Source organism: Mesoplodon bidens (assembly GCF_964165515.1).
Source record: "Mesoplodon bidens genome assembly, chromosome: 1".
Lineage (NCBI taxonomy): Eukaryota > Metazoa > Chordata > Mammalia > Artiodactyla > Ziphiidae > Mesoplodon > Mesoplodon bidens.
In genome coordinates, this window is record NC_138176.1 from 219,021,378 (window position 1) to 219,041,899 (window position 20,522).

Sequence of the window (20,522 nt, forward strand, 5' to 3'; positions counted from 1 at the left end):
ATGGAATTTCTTGAGTGTGGGTGTGGCTATGAAAGAAACAAATAACGAAATATACAAACAGAAGATGTATGAAACATTGTAGATGTTGAACACTGTAAAAACAGCAATATAAAAAAACCCATCTGGGGCTTCCCTGGTGGTGCAGTGGTTGAGAGTCCGCCTGCCGATGCAGGGGACACAGGTTCGTGCCCCGGTCCGGGAGGATCCCACGTGCCGCGGAGCGGCTGGGCCCGTGAGCCATGGCCGCGGAGCCTGTGCTCCGCAAAGGGAGAGGTCACAACAGTGAGAGGCCCGCATACCAAAAACAAACAAACAAACAAACAAACAAACCCCATCTGCTTCCTTCCCCACAAAAAGTAGGACTACCCAGAATCTCATGTGGAATCTTACCTCCATGATCTTATTCCTCCCTTCCTCTTTCATTGGTATAACCTCTACTGTAAATTTCGTATTAGACATTCCAGGGCTTTTCTTTATAATGCTATCACCTATGAATGTATCTATGAACAATACACTGATCAGGGTTTGAGGGTTTTCAACTCTATAGATAGAATCATGCTGTATTTATTCTCTATACTTCTTTCAGTCAAAATCACATTTTTCAACTGAGCCATATTGATACATGTGATGGTTATTCAATCACTGTCACTGCTGTGGAGCGTTTTCAATGGTGAACATGCTAAATTTTGTTTAGTCTACTGTAGATGGCCATTTTGGTTGTTTTCAGTTTGGGGCTATTACAAAAAATGCTGGTATGAACAATGCTGTATATGTATCTTCAGGCACTGTACTGGTTTTTCTAAAGTCTATGCCTGGGAGTGGAAATGCTGAATCATTGTATCTACTTCCGTTCAAATATAAAACTATTTTCCTAAGCAGTGTACCATTTTACACTTCAACATTGTCTAAGAGTTTCTGTTGCTCCATATTGATGACAAAACTTGGCATAAGGCTATTTAATTTTTGTCCATTTTTGGGGTATGGAATGGTATCTGATTGTGGTTTTCATTTGTATTTCTCTAATTCTAATGAGGTAAGCACCTTTTTATAAGTCTATTGGCCATCTGGATCTCCTCTTTTGTGAAATGCCTGTTTAAATCTTTTGGCTATTTTTTGATTGGGTATCTCTCTTTTATGTTGATTTCTAGAAGATCACTATGTATTCTGAATATTAATCTCATTTCAATTACATCTGATATTGAAGATATTGAAAATTATCTTCCGACTGTGACTTGCCTTTATGCTCCTTTTATGTGTCTTTTGATCGAGAAGTTCATCATATAAAGTGAACAAATTTAGTCTTCTTCTTATGGGTTGCATTTTTTTGTATCCTATTTATGAACTCCTTCCCTATTCCAGTGTTATAAAGTTAACTTCTCATATTGCCTTAGAAAAGTTTCATAGTTTTGCCTTAAATATTTGTCCTTAATCTACCTGGAATTCATATTTGTATATGACATGAAGTAGGGATTGAATGAAATTTTAAAATTACATCTTGCATGTTCTATTTGCTTGCTGCTGATATATAGAAACAAGAGTAAATTCATCTTGTATCCAGCAACCTTGCAGATTTTCTCATTAGTTCTAATATTTATCTGCAGACTCTCTTTGGTTTTCTCTGGGAGAAATTTCTTTGTTGACAATTTTTTTCTTTTATTCTGTCTAGTGCTTTACCAGTTATTTCTTTATTTTATCTATTGCATTGATTAAGACCTCCAGCACAATACTGAGCAGAAGCAATGATAATGAGAATTCTTGCATAGTTCATGATCTTAAAAGAAAATGTTCCCAAAGATACCATTCATAGGCTAAGGGAGTTTCTTTCTATTTCTATTGCTAAGAGTTTTGTTATCATTGTTTTGCCTGTGATTATGGTAAATTACTTTATAAAATTTCAGTTAGTAAATCATTCATACATTCTTGAGATGATTCTTGCTTGGTTAAGATGTTTCTTTTTTTAATTCAGTGGTCGATTTCATTTGCAAATATTTTTTAAGAGTATTATAACTATGTTCATAAATAAGACTGGCCTTTAATTTTCCTTTCTCATACTATCTTTTTTGGGATATCAAAGTTACCTGGACTCATGAAAGGAGTTGAAGTGTACACCCTTTTTTACTATTGTATAAACATGTCTTATAAGATTGGAATTAGTTTTTTCCTTAAAAGCTTCAAAAAACTCAGCTTAAAAAGGTTCTGAGGAGGGTGCCATCATTGTGTGTCAATATTTGAATGTTCCTTCAGTTTTTTAGTGTGTATAAGTCTTTTCAGATTTTATAATTCCTTTTGGATCCATTTTCTAGAAAAGTATTTGTTTCAGCTCTTTTTCAATCATGAACATAAGTCTGTTTATAGTGTTATCTTCTTTTTAAGTTTTTACTTTACATATAGTGATGCCTGTTATTTAATGTCTAGCCTTGTTTATTTGTGCTTTTTCTTTATTTTTGTTCTTGTTCAATCTTGGAAAATGTTTATTTTATTACTCTTTTCCAACAATTAGCTTTTGGTTTAGTTGATCTTATATTGTTTGATTTCTATTTCCTTAATTTATGCTTATATCATTATTATTTTCTTTCTTTTATGTTTTTTGGGATTAAACTTTTTCTTTTTAAAAAATTTTAGTTGAATACTTAGCTGATGAATTTTTAGTCTTCTTGTTTGCACATGTGTTTATTACATTTAAAGAAGAAACTGGAGTACAAACAAAATAATTGTTCCCCTTCTTGCCCAGTGAAATTTTATTAAGCTAGTTCTTTCCTGTCCTTTGAGTAAATTCTATAACAGAACTCATGACTTTTTCCTTCATCTCTGTCAGGGAGGAAGAAATTTTCCTCGACCTTTCTAAGTTCTTCTGGCTGGTCTAAGAATTCAATTGACATGAGACAGATTAACAGGAGAAAATCAAACAAAAGTTTAACAACATGTATACATGGGAGAGACCTAGGAAAACTGAGTAACTCACCAAAATGGCCAAAACCCTCACCTTAAATACCATCTTCAGCTAAAAAAAAAAGATATCAGGGGTAGTGATTTGGGACTTCAAAGGGGAAGAAGGCGATTGACATGGAGATGGGAAAGCAGATGTTTGGTAAGCAAATTTTGCTAGGCCATGCAGAGAAAATGGGACCCAGAAAGAACTGATCTCTATGGACCACACCTAGTCCAAATTCTTTTCAAACATCTCTGGTGATAGCTGTATTCAGAAGACAGGCTCTCTACCTAAATTCTTTAGGCAACTAAGGAGGAAGTAAAAAGCAAGACTTCCTGAGTCTTCTGTTTCTTAAAAATAATCAGCCTAAATTTATCTTCATGCCAAAGAGACACACTTTGGAGTAGGAAATTTGTTTCCCTATGTCGCAAATGACAAGAATCTTCTGGTCACTTCAGTCCCAAGAATAGTCTAAGTGTAATACTTAAAAGAGTTGGCCCCATGTAATAGTCAAAACTCTGAAATTCATGAAAGGTTAAAACTTCTTCCCACTTCTCATTCAGGCCTGCTTCAGCAGGGGAATATGCTGTGCAAAAGAGAGTTTTGGTCTATGCTGCTTTTCTGTTCCCCACCCTCTCACCCTATTCTCACTGAAGATTCTGCTCCCCCCACGCCGCAGCCCACTAGCAATGGCAGCCAGGAATTCTCAGGGTTCGGAGCAGGAAGGCCTTTCTGTGACAGCATCCAAGGGTTCGGTGGATGTTCAAAGCTACCCTTCTACTCATTATATTAGTTAGGACTCTCTAAAGACCCAAATTAAGGGACATTTTACAACATAACTGGCCAGTACTCTTTAAGAATGCTGTGGTCATGAAGACAAAGGATTGTTCCAGATGAAAGGAGACTGAGTAGACGTGACAACTAAATGCAATGTGTGATCCTAGATTTGGATGTTGGATGCAAAAAAGGATACAAGTTGGACAATTGACAAACTTTGGATAATGTTTGTCATTAGATAGTGCTGTATGAATGGTAATTCCCTGGTTTTCATAGTTGTACTGTGGCTATGTAAGATATTAACATTTAGGAAACCTGGATGTATAACAGGATTTTTCAGTACTATTTTCAAACTTTCTTGTATGCCTGAAACTATTCTAAAATTACACATAAAAAAAAAGAGTATGCGCCTTTGATCTCCTGTTTAAATCTCTAGTCCAGATCTCTCCTCTGAACTCCAGACTAGTTTATCTAGTTTGTTCACTTTCCTGTTTGATATCTCCACTGGGATGTACCACAAACATTTCAAGCTTAAAATTTCTCACATTGAACTCTTACCTTATTTTCAAAATCTCTCCCACCAAAAGTCTTTTTCCTGATCCCTAAATGCCACCACTACCTATCTAGCCTCTCAAAGCAGATTTCTTGCCATCATTCACCATATTCAACCCATCACTAAAACCTGTTGATCCTTTTTGCAAATATATATCTCAAATCCATGTGATTCTCTCCATTTCTATTGCCATGACTCTAGTCTAAGAGTCATGCCCTTGACCTCCTGTGTAGTCTACTGTAATAGATTCCTAACTAGCCTGTCTGCTTTGACTAGGGCCACCTTCCAAGCCATTCTCCAAACAGGTTCCATGTGATCCCTTTAAAATGTACATTAGATCATGACTCTCCCACTTTGAAAATACTTCAATAGCATCTCATTGTACCTAGAATAAAATTTAAAATTCTTAACCTGGTTTAAGGCAAACTGAGCCTGTACAATTTGTCTGCCCTCCCTAACTCTCCTCCAAACACACACACACTGTTACTACACTCTACATCACTCACCAGGCTCCAGAACACAGCATGCATGAGAGTCCTCAAGAACTGCAATCGATTTGTTGCCTCAGGATCTATGCAATTGTTATTTCTTCTTCATTGGATGTTCCTCCTACTGCCTAGGATCCTCTTCCTAATAGTTTCCCCTTAACTAGTTCCTTTCCATCCATCACATTCAGAGCTCAGATTAAATGTCACCTTTTAGAAGTTTTTCTTTTATAACACTTAGGATAATTTTTAATTATAACTCTATTTGTCACTTACTTGGTTTCTGTGTCTCCCAGTAGACTTCAAGCTCATTGAGAGCTGGAATCAGGTCTGTTTTGTCCACCTTTACGTACCAGTACCTAGCTTATGCCCTACAAGTATGTGATAACAATGACTTTCTGAGCAGCAAGCTAATTTTGTTTTGTGATGATGGTCTCTGTAGGCTAAAGATGAGGAGTTATTTCCATACCTAAACAGGTGCAGAAGAGGTATCTTCTTCCATAATGTAGTTCAGCACCTCCAGTTGGCAGTCATTCTGTGATTTAATGTGAAGTGAGTAGCTTGGCCTCATATGCTGGCTGGACATTCCTCTCCCCACCAATTCTCTTCTGGAACTGTAGTCTGCAATGCATTGGGAAGTGCATAATGGGCTTCTCCTTGTATGTCAGAAACATGCACAAAAATGTAACGATTTCCAAGTCTCAGAAATATGTTGTTAAGAAGATCCAAATTATGAAGGAGAATTGGCACTTCTTGTATTTGGGTCAGAAAATTCTGGGTATGGAGTTGCAATGGAAATGTTCTTATATAACATTCTGAAGTTTGGAAAAATGAGATTCATGAAAGCTGGCTTTAGAATAACTGGCCTTTGAAGGTTTTGTTGGGAATGTATAAGTTCCAGAAGTAAAATAAGAAGAAATGAGAAGGGAGATTTCACTTAAAGGATTTTAATTTCACCGTGGAAACTTGATAATAGAAACAGAAAGTATTTAGATTTCAAGATTTTTCATCTTACTGCCATTGTATTAATAGGATTACTGGCATCTGTACATAATCCTCTTTAATTAACTGAGTTGCATAATCCAAGAAGAACTGAAACAGGGGGTGAATGTTTTCAGAAAGTGTGACCTAAGAACTAACAAAAGCAATATGATGTGGACTCATTTCAGAATCTCTTCTGATCATTTCCTGATGTTTTTCCCCCCCATGGGAGACATCCTTGACCTTAGATTTGGCTTTTAAACCCAATGGATCAACAAGATAAGTAGTGAGGACAGTAGAAGAGAACATAGGCAAAATATTCTGTGACATAAATTGTACCAATGTTTTCTTAGGTCAATCTCCAAAGGCAATAGAAATAAAAGCAAAAATTAACAAATGGGACCTAATCAAACTTATAAGCTTTTGCGTGGCAGAGGAAACTATAAACAAAACAAAAAGACAACCTATGGACTGGGAGAAAATATTTACAAATGATGCAACTGACAAGGACTTAATTTCCAAAATATACAAACAGCTCACACAACTCTATAACAAAAAAACAAACAACCCAATTGAAAAATGGGCAGAAGACCTAAATAGACATTTCTCCAAAGAGGACGTACAGATGACCAATAGGCACATGAATAGATGCACATCATTGCTAACTATTAGAGAAATGCAAATCAAAACTGCAATGAAATACCACTTCACACTGGTCAGAATGGCCATCATTAAAAAGTCTACAAATAACAAATGCTGGGGAGAGTGTGGAGAAAAGGGAACCCTCCTACACTGCTGGCAGTAATGTAAGTTAGTGTAGCCACTATGGAAACAGTATGGAGGTTCCTCAAAACACTAAAAATAGAGTTGCCATATGATTCAGCAATCCCACTCCTGGGCATATACCAAGACAAAACTATAATTCGAAAAGATACATGCACCTCTATGCTCATAGCAGCACTATTTACAATAGCCAAGACATGGAAGCAACCTAAATGTCCATTGACAGATGAATGGATAAAGAAGGTATGGTATATATATACAATGGAATATTACTCAGCCATTAAAAAGAATGAAATAATGCCATTTGCAGTGACATGGATGGACCTAAAGATTATGAGTAAGTGAAGTAAGTCAGAAAGAGAAAGACAAATACCATATGATATCACATATAAGTTCAGAATCCAAAATACGACACAAATGAACATATCTTTCAAACAGAAACAGACTCACAGACATAGAGAACAGAATTGTGATTGCCAAGGGGGAGTAGGGGTGGGGAGAGGGAAGGATTGAGAGTTTGGGACTAGCAGATGCAAACCAGTATATATAGGATGGATAAACAACAAGGTCTTACTGTATAGCACAGGAAACTATATTCAGCATCCTGTGATAAACCATAATGGAAAGAATATGAAAAAGAATACACATATGTAAAACTGAGTCACTTTGCTGTACAGCAGAAATTAACACAACATTGTAAATCAACTATACTTTAAGAAAAAAAAAAGTAGAAGTTAGCAATGCCCCCCCCCAGAAAAAAACAAACAGTGAGGTCAGGGGACAAAGGTATTATGGAAGGGAAAATAACATATTTTAATTGGGACTCTTTTAGTTGTAAGAAACAAACTAGATTAAGCAAAAGGGAGATTTATTAGAAACAAACGTGGGTAACTCATACAATCAAAGAGGAACCAAAGCAGCTTTGAAGACCTCAAAGAATAAAATCAAGGAGTAACTTACCAGAATCATCTCTTTCTGTCCTCATCAGTCTATTTGTTTCTCCAAGGGGTGAAAGGCATAGAACCAGCAGCTCTGAATCATATACTTTTAGCTTTCTTGCAGCAAGGAAAGAAGGAGTAATGTCCTCCCATGGAGTCACTTATAAAAAAATCTCAAGGCAATATTCTGATTGGCCCAGTTTGGGTTAAATGCCTGCTACTGAACCAATCACAATGTCCAGGTGGATAAGATAATCAAATTGGATAGGGGGCCCTGAGGCAAAGAGGTAGAGGAGTACTATGATTGGAAACCCTACCAAAACATCAGGATTAGAGTGGATGAAAAGAACACTCACTTCCCCTACCAAAGGCCTATGACAAGGGAAGAGAAGCTGTGTAGACAAAAGTACAGTATTCATCTCACTTTCTTTCCATACCTGTCCCCAAAAGAAGAAAACTGGAGGGGAGGGAAGGAGGGGGAAGACGTAAGAAGAGGAGAGCACAGGAGAGGAGAGTTTTAACTGAAAACAGAGGATTTCTATACGGGGAATTTATAGGAGTTACATGTATATGTTTCCCAGTGCTTTTTTTTTTTTTTTTAAGAAAAAGGTGTGGTAGCAAAATAATGGCCCCAAAGATGTCTGCATCTGCATCCATGGAACCTCAGAATACGTTACCATACATGGCAAAAGGGACTTTGACAATGTGGTTATGGGTATGGCCTCTGAGAAGGGGAGATTTCCTGGATTATTCAGGCAGACCCCATATAATCAAATGAGCAGTTAAAAGCAGAGAAACTTTTCTAATTGTGGTTAGAGAGGGACCAGATGATGAAAGAAAAGTCAGAGATATGTGAAGTGATTGGCCTTGGAGTTGGAGGAAAGGGACCAGATGATGAAAGAAAAGTCAGAGATATGTGAAGTGATTGGCCTTGGAGTTGGAGGAAAGGGACCAAGAGGTAGGCAGCGCAGGTAGCTTCTAGAAGCTGGAAAGGGCCAGAAAACATGCTCCTCTAGAGCCTCTAGAAAGGAACCTAGCCCTGCCAACACCTGGACTTCAGTCCATTGAGACCCATTGTCAGACTTCTGGCGTACAGAACCGTCCAATAATAACTGTATCTTGTTTTACACCACTAAGTTTGTAGTAATTTGCAATTGTAAATAGAAGTTTTCAAATAGAAAACTTATTATAAGGTGCTATTAAACCTAATATAAGGTGCTATGAAGCTTAAGAATAGGCCATATACATAGTCTGTTATCTCATTTGCTTTCAATGACAAAGAAAAATTGTAAAGAACTGTGCTTGGTGGGGGAGGGAGAGCAGGTGGTGGTTTCAGGTTCTATCTAGAGGATTTTCCTATGAATTAGTAGATGTGAGGGCAGAAATGACACCATGTTTACAAGTGATATTGCCCTTTGTGTCAAAAGGTCAGTGTGTGAATGTAGTTTGTTTTTTCTTTCCTGAATTTTTCTCCTAAGTAGCCTAAATTATAGAAAAATTTCAGAAAAAGCTATTGAGTCTATAACAATTAGACTCCACTGGGTTTTAGATTTCAGTCATTGAGGGATAAGTTTCTGCTTCTCCTATTATAGACTTAAGGGACACGAATCATGAAGAAATAACCTGACCTGATGGATGGAAGCTAGGTAGGGAGTAAGGGGGCACCATGTAAGTCTGGATCTGCATTAGAGACCAGGATGGTACAAATAAGCCATTATTAACTGTCAGGTTTCTGATGTCAGCAGTAATGCTCTGAATCTTTGTAGGCAGGAATAATTGCACCACATCTATCCTCAGGAAAATTCCCACTGTTAAAGGAACCCAACTGGGATTGGGACAAGAAAATGGAAATCCTGACAATCAGTGCCATTTCCTTTTTTGTTCAACTACCCAATAAATGAAAGAGTTCTAAACTTAATCAAACACTGGCTGGACTAAAGAGAATTGAAGTAAACCATGTGTAGTTACATAAGCCATGATGTCATCAAATACAAGCTCCTTGAGGGAAGGGACTTTTGTTCTGTTCACTGCATTATACTCTATGCCCAGCAGTAGATACTTAATGTATACATACTGACTATATGAAAAGCATTCTAATCCCATTGTGCCTTCAGCGGGTGCCAGGAGGTCCTGTTTGGCTTGGAGTCATCCTAATAGAATATAACCCTGACCTTCCTTAGCTAAAGAACAGTCAGTTCCAGAAGAGTTCTTCCTTCTTCCTGGTAGTGAGTGCCAGTCCCTTAAAATAAGCAACAATCCTTTGGTTGTTGCAAAGATACACACCAGTGTCTGCTTATCTTCAAGGGAAGCCAGGACAGTAGATGTCTAACATCAACTGTGTCAAAGGCATAAGAGTGATACTGGACGAATCTTTTAGTGCCACACAGCTTGTCTTCTTTCCAGACTGAGATCAAGCACCTCCCTAACTCAGCCTTTGTACTGGCTGTTCTTTCTGCTTGGAAAACTTTTCCCCAGAATTACAAAAACCTGGCTCCTTCTTATCATGCCTGGCTTAGCATCAATGTCACCTTCTCAAAGAGGCCATCCAACCTACAGTAGAACCTCAGTCACTCTATCGAATCACCATGCTTTGTCAAGCAAGCTCACATTCTCGTTTCTTTGATGTTGTTTTTGCTTTTGTTTTTGTTTGATTTGTATCTGTCTTTCTTCTAAAATGTACCTCTAGTTATTAGCTGGGTGACTTTGGCCAGCCCCAGACTCTCAGAGCCTCAGTTTCCTCATCTAGTTAATAAGTATCAAATGAGATAAGGATGGAGCCTGTCCTGGCATACAGTCAATTTTCAAGAAGCATCCGTTTAGAAAAACAGGGCTACTCAATTTAGTAAGCTTAATCTTTTGAATGGAAAAAAAAGTGAAAAACACCTTTCTGAATTCTAAGAAGAAATGTAATTTATTATTCCATAAATAGGAAGACATTTCAATTTTATAGAGAGGAATATATGGAAAGAGTGATAAAGGTCAAACCTTTTTTTCAAACCCACAAGAGGGAATGATAATTAAATAACACTACAACTTTCCTTTAATAAAATTCTTTAGATGAATAAAGAAATGAGTAAAGGTTGCCAGGATTTGCCACTAAAAGCATTTTAATTCCTCTTTAAGATTCAAAAACATGTATGAAATCTTCCTAACATTTTGCAGAAAATTGTTAATTTCATGATTCAGGAGTGTTTTACAAACTTCTACAGTGTAATGAGCCCATCTTGTGGCCTTTTATAATATTGCCACTTTTAAAGTGAAACACATTTTTTAAACCATAGGTTTAAATGGTGTCATTCATTCAACAAATAACTTTTGAGCACTCACTGTGTGCCAGGTGTTACGCTAACTGACCGCTGGAGAGGTAGTGATAGGAGATGTAAGAAAAACAAGGTCCTTGCTCGAATTCATACAGATCTAAAGGAGAGAGAGACTTTTAGTCAGAAATAATTACAGTAGGAAAGTTAAGTGCTATTATACAGAAGTATAAATTTACTATACCAGCGTTAAGCGAAGTGTCCGCAGAACTCAGAATGATAACGGTATAGCTCCATTTCCAGGAATTACTTTGATCACTAAAGAAATCATGTATCATTAGAGGTTGGGTTAAATATTAATTTCCAGTCTTCCATTCCACAAGGAAGTACTACGGATTTTTTTTAACCTAGTGAACCCACAGAAAGTTCAGTATATCTGGCTCTAATCTAAATCACCCATTCTCAGAGTGCAGCAAGTATAATATTTTAAAAATATCTTCCCATGTATGTTGCCTATTGGTAAGCAGGTTTTCTTTCTCCTTACACCCACTCACAATCACAGCTTTAAAGAAATGGAGACACAAAGATCTTTGGGGAAGTGAAGGATATGACACAGAGTATTTTAATCAGCCAGGAAGAGAAGGGGAAAGTCTGTCCTTTCCAATATGATGGTTTGGGAGAGAAAATGTGAACAGAAGTAGGGGAGATAAGCAATTAGATGTGTGCCCAACCTCCCAGCTTCAAGGCTCTACAGGAGGTGATAGACTTGGAGAACATCCCATATTCAGGACTCTGGGAGAAGATCATTATGCAGAGTGGCCCTTGACTAACAAATGGCCACGCCCTGTGTGGGCGAGACAATAGATATGCTGGTCAGCGAGAGACAGGATCAACCTCTGTTCTTATGTAACAGGGCTCCTGGGATGAGAATACACAGGCCATAGTGGGGGGGGGATGCTGAGCAACAGCCTCTGCTGCAGGGTGGACATCCTTGGACAAGGTCAGATGGAGAATACAGCAGAGACCTAACAGGCCTCTGCACTACCAAGAGCTAAAGAGAGGCCATGTCAGCAGGAACGGGCAATCAGAATCAGTATTGGACCAAGCTGAGAAAAAGTAAAACACAAGTTTACCAGGGAGAGAAGTCAGCAGTGCACGCAGGCAGAACACAAGGATTATAACAACAAACATTATAAAAGCCTCAACCCATACCCAGGAAGGAAGACTTTCAACCCAAAAGCCAGGATGTCATGTGGGCAACATCCATATATCCTGATGTCTGGGTCTCTCCACCCCTCTGTTCAGAATACAGTCTTCACTTGCTTCTACATCTTACACCCACATATCATCTCATTCAGCAAAACAAAGGTTCTTCCTAAGAGTCCATCCTCCTTAAAAAGCATAAAAGACAGAATTGGAAAAAGCTCATTATTTTAATATATATTCTTTCCTAATACTTACATGATCATAAGATTTGACATGGGGTTTCATGGCAAAAGCACATTAAAAATTAATATTGAAGGTAATAGAGAATAGAAGATGTTAAGCTTGATAGAGGTCCTCTGGAAAGATCTCTTTGATAGAAGTGTGCAAGAGAGCTGAAATTTTCTTTCCCTTCTTTCCTCTTTGGTCATTCAGTTTCTTCAACAAATATTTTTGAGCACCCACTTTACAGCAGATGCCATGCGAATAATTAGTACAAATATGATTTAAGAAAGGGGGGATTTTTTCCTTCCTCCAAAGTTTTCAGATATGGAGTTGAGATGAATTCTTCAACAATCCATTCAACAAATTTGTTTTAAGTTTTTTTTTTTTTTTTTTTTTTTTTGCGGTACGCGGGCCTCTCACTGCTGCGGCCTCTCCCATTGCAGAGCACAGGCTCCGGACGCACAGGCCTAGCGGCCATGGCCCACGGGCCCAGCCGCTCCGCGGCACGCGGGATCCTCCCGGACCGGGGCACGAACCCGCGTCCCCTGCATCGGCAGGTGGACTCCCAACCACTGCGCCACCCGGGAAGCCCTGTTTTAAGTATTTTTTAAGCATACTGTGCTGGGCTCTAGACAGTAAAAGTTGTATTAGAAACTAAGAATATAAGAAATGAAACAGCTTGTAAAAGGATTAGATCAAGTAAGCTGTCATAGTTTATCAAGATGACTGACAGTCCATGGATTCTGGAGCCATGTGGATTTTCCAAGGATTTAAGGTTTTTATGGACTTTTTTTCAGATTACTTGCTTGTAGATTTGCTTTCCTGAAATTAAGGTAAGATTAATTTTCCAGTTAAGTGCTTTATGTCAAGTGTCAACATGACAGTTTCCTTCAAAACTCCTTTTAAATAAATAAAAACTCAATTTCTTCCCTGTTTTCCCATTCTTCATTCATTCAATTTATTCAACAAATATTTATTATCTGCTTCTATGTGCCAGTAAACTGTACTAGATACTTGGGATACAATCATAAACAAGACTTTCTTTCAGTTCTATAACCTGTTTTTCTCCATTGACCCTCTCTACCTAAAGGGATCTGAAATTCTAAACTAGTCTAGACTTGAGACTAGTCCAGACCTCCTAGTCTGGATCCCTTTAGGTAGGGAGGGTCAACCCTACCCTGTATCAAGCCATTCACTGGGTCACCTGTATCAGCATTGTTATCAACCTGTGTGCCAGGTTGCTCCAGCACCATGCTACACTCAGGGCCTCTTCTCTAAGAGTCTCTCACCTTCCCTGAGTCATGAAAAGGGAAGCAGGGCACAAGTCTTCCTCTGGATGTCTCAAACCCAGCTTGGGGTTTCTGTTGCCCCCCAAAGACCTACACTCTAGGGGAAAGAGACAGGAAAGCGTGAAGGCTTCTCACTTGGAACTTATACTCCTTTCCCTCATTCCAGGCTTCTCTGCCCAGCCCCAAAAGAGCTTTTATCTTCTCCCTGTGTGACATATCCTGTAGCCTTTCTACTCTGGAGCTTATAGTAAAATTCTTCCTTAGCCCCCCAATCTTTTGTTCTTGATTATTAAAGGATAGCTTTTGGAATTTGGGAAACACTTTTCTCTTTGGGGGTGACTAGTTTTTGCAGTTGAAAGTCTGGTCTTCAAAACTGTTGTCTCCCTATGGACTATGAACTTCAAAACTGATCGTGATCATTAATCTAGCCTGACTTTGCCTTCCTCCTAAATCAATGAATGGGTGAAGAACCATAAAACAACAAGAATAATTTCAGTAAAGAGGGTCAGGGAACCTCAGTTTAAAAATGCAGCAGTAGTAGTAGGATACCGCTACTTATATTTCAGTAATACATGATAAGTGTTTCTCTCACTATGCTGCAGTGTCTGTATAACAGAGACTATGTCTGTTTTCCCCTCTAGTGCCTCCCCAGTTAATAAAGACATGGTTCTTACCCTCCGCGTTACAGTGTTCACACAGACAATTAAACAAACAATTACAATGCAATGTGTTCTGCTCTATAACAAGAAACTGTAAAGTGCCTTAGGAGAACATTTGAGGATGACTTACACCAGACTTGGGTATCAGAGAAGGATCCCAGAGGAAGTGATAGATAAGCTGGGGCTTGGAGGGTAAGGAAAATTTCGTCAAATAAAGGCCACTTGTGAAGGACTCAAAAATTATGCTCTTGCATTTGGATTTATTTCTAAAAGCAATAGAAAACCAATAGAAGGGTATAAATAGGGAAGGATGCCTTTTAAAAGGTCATTGTGTAGGACAGAGATTGAATATAAAAGAATGTCTGGCGGTGGGAGAGGCTGTTAGGAAATGCTTGCCTACTCCAGGCAAGTTTGCAGAATTCCAGGTGGCCTGGCCCAGGGTGACAGTACGAATGGAGAGAAGGACTGAGTTGGTGATGAAGCAGAGAAGGAATGAAGAGGACACTGGCTAGATTTCTGCCTTGAGTAACTGGGTGGTGCTGATATAAAAAAAAACAGGAGTATAAATGGTTTTGTGAGCAATCTAAAAAGCCATTTGGAATGTTTGTGCATAAAGGTCCCCATACTCATTTATTCTTAATAGATATTGTAATTGCCAGAGGTTCATTTTTACAAATTTTTCCTCACTAGTAATAACCATGTTACCTTTCTAAGATTTAGGGAAACTTAGAGACCTTCTTCTCTGGGCCTGTCATACATCTCACATAAGCAGAAGTAACAAACTTTTTCTGTAAAGAGCCAGATAACTACTTAACTATGCTATTGTAGAAAGAAAAAAAAAGCCATTAGAAAACAAGTAAATGGATAGGTTTGACTGTCTTCCAATAGAACTTTACTTACAAAAATAGGCAGTGGGCAGAATTTGGTTCATTGGTTGAAGTTTGCCAAACCCTGATCTAGAGCTGTGTTTCCCAACATACTCCAGCAATGTGTAATCTTTAAACACTTCTGGACATACTTCCACTTAGAGATTTTTTAAAAATCACTTCTTCATTTTTGGGTAGTATCTTAGTTTGGGCTGATATAACAAATTATCATAGACTGGGTGGCTCAAACAATAGACGTTTATTTCTCACAGTTCTGGAGGTTGGGAAGCCCAAGATCAAAGTGCCAGCAGATTCATTTTTTGGTGAGGGTCCTCTGCCTGGTTTGCAGACAGCTGTCTTCTTGTACCTCACATGGCAGAGAGCAGAGAGAAAGGAAGCAAGCTCTCTTGTGTCTTTTCTTATAAGGGCACTAATCCCATCATGAGGGCTCCACCCTTATGACCTAATAACCTCCCAAAAGTCCCATCTCCAAATACCATCACACTGGGGATTAGGGTTTCAACATATGAGTTTTGGGGGAACACAATCATTCAGTCCATAACAGGTAGTATATGACAAAGAAGTAATTTTAGATCATCATATTGTTAAAGAACATTATGTTAACTTTATAACCACAGCATCATTATTTAAAATCTTCATAATATACGAAACTAGATATTTACTTTCTCTCCATGAACAAGTAACATATACTTTATTTTTTATCCTTTGAGCCAAGCATTATTTTCTAAATGACAAGATAATAGAAAAAGGTTCAATTCCCTATTTGCATGTTGGATAATACTTATTGCTACTAAATAAACATATAATTTGGATAGAACCATCACTATATATTTTTCCTTTTCAAATACCTAGGTATTTAAAATACTATAGATCATTTAACATATAATATGACAAAGTTAAATAATGTAACTTTCTTATCTATTGAAAATCAAATTGAGATAAAATTGGAAAATGATTGTCATCTCCCACTTGTCAGCTCAAAACTCCCCACCCCCCAACTAGATCACATTCTCTTGCTACATATTCTCATGATCATCTAAACTTTTTATTTGGGAGGATGACATAGGAGCTGACAGCTGAAATCAGGTTTGAGCTGAGAATTTGCATAAGTCAGATCACTCCAATCCTCTGCTCACAACCCTCCATGGCTTGCCATCTCAGTTGAAGCAAATCAAAGTCCTTCCACTGGCTTGCTTACAAGTCCCTGACCTCCATTTACACCTTTCTCCCCCTTGTTCATTCCATTTCAGCTTCCTTGCTGTTCTCAAACATGCCAATCCCTTTCCTATTTCAAGGCCTTTGTCCTTAACCTGCCCTCTGCCTGGAGCACATTTCCCCCAGATTGGTATATGGCTTATCTTCTCATCTGTTTCCTTCAGGTCTCTGCAGAAATGTTACCTCCTCAGTGATGTTGACTCTGGAGGGCATCCCATGTAAAATACCACCAACTCCATCCTGTTCCCTTTCTCTCTCTTTATTTGCCTCCGTAATTTTTTTTTTTTTTTTGCGGTATGCGGGCCTCTCACTGTTGCGGCCTCTCCCATTGCAGAGCACAGGCTCCGGACGCACAGGCTCAGTGGCCATGGCTCACGGGCCCAGCCTCTCTGCGGCATGTGGGATCCTCCTGGACCGGGGCACGAACCCATGTCCCCTGCATCGGCAGGCGGACTCTCAACCACTGCGCCACCAGGGAAGCCCGCCTCCGTAATTCTTATCATCATCTTATTTATTATATGTATTTGTTTATTTACTCCCTGATATTGTATGAGGGCAGGAACTTTGTTTATTTCACTGCTCTATACCCACCTCTTAGAGCAATACCTGGCAGGATATATGTGCTCAGTAACTATTTGTTAAATATGAATGAATAGCACGTACTTCAGTTTATACTTGTGTGATAATTTGATTGATCTTTGTATTACTGTAAACTCTATTAAGACAAAGTCTTTATCTGTTTCACTCATTCTATTTATTCAGCATATTTGTTGAGTGCCTAACTTATGTCAGCAATGTTCTAAGTACTGGACGAAGTTTTGTTTTCATAGAGCCTACATTCTAAAAGTCACCAATTTATCACCTATACATAAGCCAGTGACTGCTATTTAGTACAATGTGGCAGATTATATTTTCCAAAGAAGATACATTTGTCATCTGTCACAGGTTGAATTGTGTGCCCAGAAAGATATGTTGAAGTCCCAATAACCAGTACCTCAGAATGTGCCCTTATTTGGAAATTGGGTTGTTGTAGATGTAATTAGTTAAAACAAGGCCATACTAGAGTAGGGTGGGCCCCTAATTCAATATGACTGGTGTTCTTATAAGAAGAGGAGAGAGACAGACAGACAGGGAGAGAATGATCATATGTGATGACAGAGGCAGAGATTGGAGTTATGCATCTGCAAGCCAAGGAAGGCCATGGATTAACAGCCATACCAGAAGCTGAGAGAGAGGCATGGAAGAGTTTCTCCCATAGAGTCTCTGAAAGGACATGACCCTGGCGAAAACTTGCTTTAGGATTTCCAGCCTCCAGAACCATGACTTCTACAGAATTTTTATCCTTTCAAGCCACCCAGTGCGTGATACTTTGTTACAGAAGCCCTGATACAACATAGATACCCCCTCCCCTTGAACCTGAGTGAGTCTTTACAGCTAGCTCAGCCAATATAGAGGAAATGACACCATGTGACTTCAGAAGCTATTTCATAAAAATGTCATCATTTCTGCCTTTTCTCTTGGGATCTCGCTCTTGAAATCCATCCACTATGACTTGTGGAAGCCCAAGCAGTCCATGGAGGAGCCATGTGGAGAGGTACCAAAGTCCCTGGCACAGAGGCTGGCTGAGCTCCCAGGTATATGGGTGAGCATTTTGAAAGTGGATTCTCCAGCTCCCAACAAAGCCACCCCAGATAGAAACATGTGGAACAAAGATGAGCTATCCTTACTGAGCCCTCATTCATGAACAATGTAAGTCACTGTTTTTGTTTTAAGCCACTACATTTGGAAGTGGTTTGTTACACAGCAATAGAAAATTGATACATACATGCTTATTAAATATTTACTGTGTGAATAAATAAATGAACTGATACTCCATACTGCTACTGTGGCCTAGTGACTAGGTTGATCCTTCAACATGGTCTAGTTTAAATCTGGAACGTATTTATTTTTTATTGTCTGAACAGTCAGATACCATACCAAAAGTACACACTAGTACAAACAACAGACAGAGGTTCTGGAAGAAGTGAGAAGGGATGGAATCCAGTGCAAATGTAAAGGTTTACTCTGGAGAAACTGAGACAATTCTTTTTCTGAGATGGAGTGATGAAGGTAAGAATTTTCCCACAGACTAGCTTCTGGCCCCAAACATTTTAATCTTTGCTTCTCATCCACTAACCACTTACTTTTACTCCTGGCCCCACAGGACACATTCATATCACAATAAGACTTTTAGTCCCGTACCTTCATACCATAACAATTGGTTAATTGACACAGCAAGTGGTAGTGAGGCAGGAGATAGATGGGCCCCAGGCTGAGCAGCTGGAGTTTGTCCCCTGTGGACAGATACTCCAAGATAGAGAAAACGGCAGGAGCGAAGAGGAGCTGAGCCCTGTCCAGATAAAAGATAAAGAGACCACATATTTCTCATTCTTGAGGTCAAGGAGACCTTCCCAACTACACATGCTCAGAATGGTTCCTGGGGAGCCAAAAAGGGAGGGGACGCCACTCCATAGTAGGTGATGTCAACCTACCCATAGGCCTCTTCACCAGAATCCATCTTGGCTAAGAGATGCGTGTGCACACAGGGGAGGACCCTGATATAAACCAATATGGACTCAGAGCCAGGCAAAGTAAGACGATTGGCCAGAGGAAACCCAGAAGGAATGCCGCATATAAGTGATTCAAACTACCATGAGGGTGCAACTCTTTCTCTGAGTCTGCCAGTGTGAGTCACACACTCTTCCTCCTAATAAACACTTTACTTGTTTCACTACTTTCCGTCTCTTTGTGGAAATTCATTTCTACAAAGCCTTTGGGCCAGGGCCTTGTCACTGGCCACTGGTCTTTGTGGTCTAGTGGCTAAGATACAGTGCTCTCACTGCCACGGCCTGACCTCAGTCTCTGGCCAGGGAACCAAAATGCTGCTTCAAGGCACTGCAGGCCAAGGCCACCCTAGATTAGTAGGCATATTCTTAGAATCCATTCCTACAATGTGATAGCTAGTAATATAGAAATGACTACAAACCATGCAAGTACTATGCACTAAAAGCCAAACTAATTATATTTCCTATTCTACTCTCAATTAGCTTCATGTCATATCACCTGGAGACCAGAGAAGGCCAATGATGGCACTTGAAGATGCCAGCACTTCCCCACCTTGATAAGGATGTTTTAGCCCCACCCATCCTCCTCCTCATCATCATCCCTTTCCCCATAGACACTGACACTGTCTTAGGAAGAAGGCAGGGAAAAGGAGAAAGTTGTATGAAAGGCTCCACATTTTTATCCAAGAGGTAATAAACACTGCTTAAATAGCCAGTTTTAAGTTATTGAGCCAGATAAGGTTTACACTGGATATTAAGTTGGTTTTTCTCCCTTCCAATTAGTTGATGGAGGTTATATGGAAAGGCCGAATTAGTTGTAGACTACATTCAGTAACTATAATTTTTCTGCATACCCAAGTTATAATGTAGGTTGAATTTTTTACCTCCCTAAATTAATATTTATCAAATTGCAACAATGTGTCTGATATTGTGTCCCTCCTTCCTACAAAAAACTTAGAGATAGAATCATGGGATTTTGAAATATTAGCATCTGAATAGAAATGCAGAGGAAATCTAGTCCTTCCTAAAAGGGTAAATGACCTGTTCAAAGTTATTAATGGGTCAGTGGCAGAGCCAGAACTTAACCTTGGCTTCCTACCTCTGGGCCTGTGCCATTTTCCCTAGAACAACTTAGAAGGGGGGAAATAGAATTTAAAGACTCTAGTAGGCAGAATTCTAAGCTGGCCCTTAAAATTTCCATCCCCTGATACAGAAGTACAGCCTTGTATAACCCCCTCCTCTTAAGTGTGGACAGGATCTGTGGATATGATGGGATTTCACTCCCATGACTAGGTAACATTAGATGACAAAAGCAAAAAAGAGAAGGGTTGTTATCCAGGTGAGTTTAAGTTAATCAAGTGAAAGCCTTTAAAAGAGGGAATGGGCCCTTCCTAAAGAGAGAACCTTTCCCCTGCTGGCTTTGAGACAGGAGGGAGGGGGAAAGGGCATAACCATTAAAAGAATGATACAGCTGTTGAGGATACAACAAAAACTGGTTAGAACAAATTAGGCCCAAGATGGTGGAAGATTTGACTCCAGCAGACCTTGAGCCTCATTATATGCTCATTGTAACACATTAGCATATGCTAAACGACACACCCACAGGTGCCATGACAGTTCCAAGGCCCACCATAAAAGGCCAAAAAGTGGGTAGTGGCCCCATTCCTGTTAATCCCCACCCCTTCTCCAAAATAGTTGGAATAATCCTCCCACTCATTAGCATATGAAATTACCCAGT

At 39.1% G+C, this 20,522-nt stretch overlaps 1 protein-coding gene across 1 annotated transcript in view; it reads right to left on the bottom strand.

Annotated features, from left to right (window-relative positions):
- Positions 1 to 10,990, bottom strand: part of INPP4B (inositol polyphosphate-4-phosphatase type II B) — an 886,823-nt gene extending 875,833 nt beyond the window's left edge. The window contains exon 1 of the mRNA XM_081245267.1: positions 10,948 to 10,990. The gene's annotated coding sequence lies outside the window, so the exon portion shown is untranslated. The remainder of the gene's footprint in view (positions 1 to 10,947) is intronic.
- Positions 10,991 to 20,522: the final 9,532 nt, after the last annotated feature.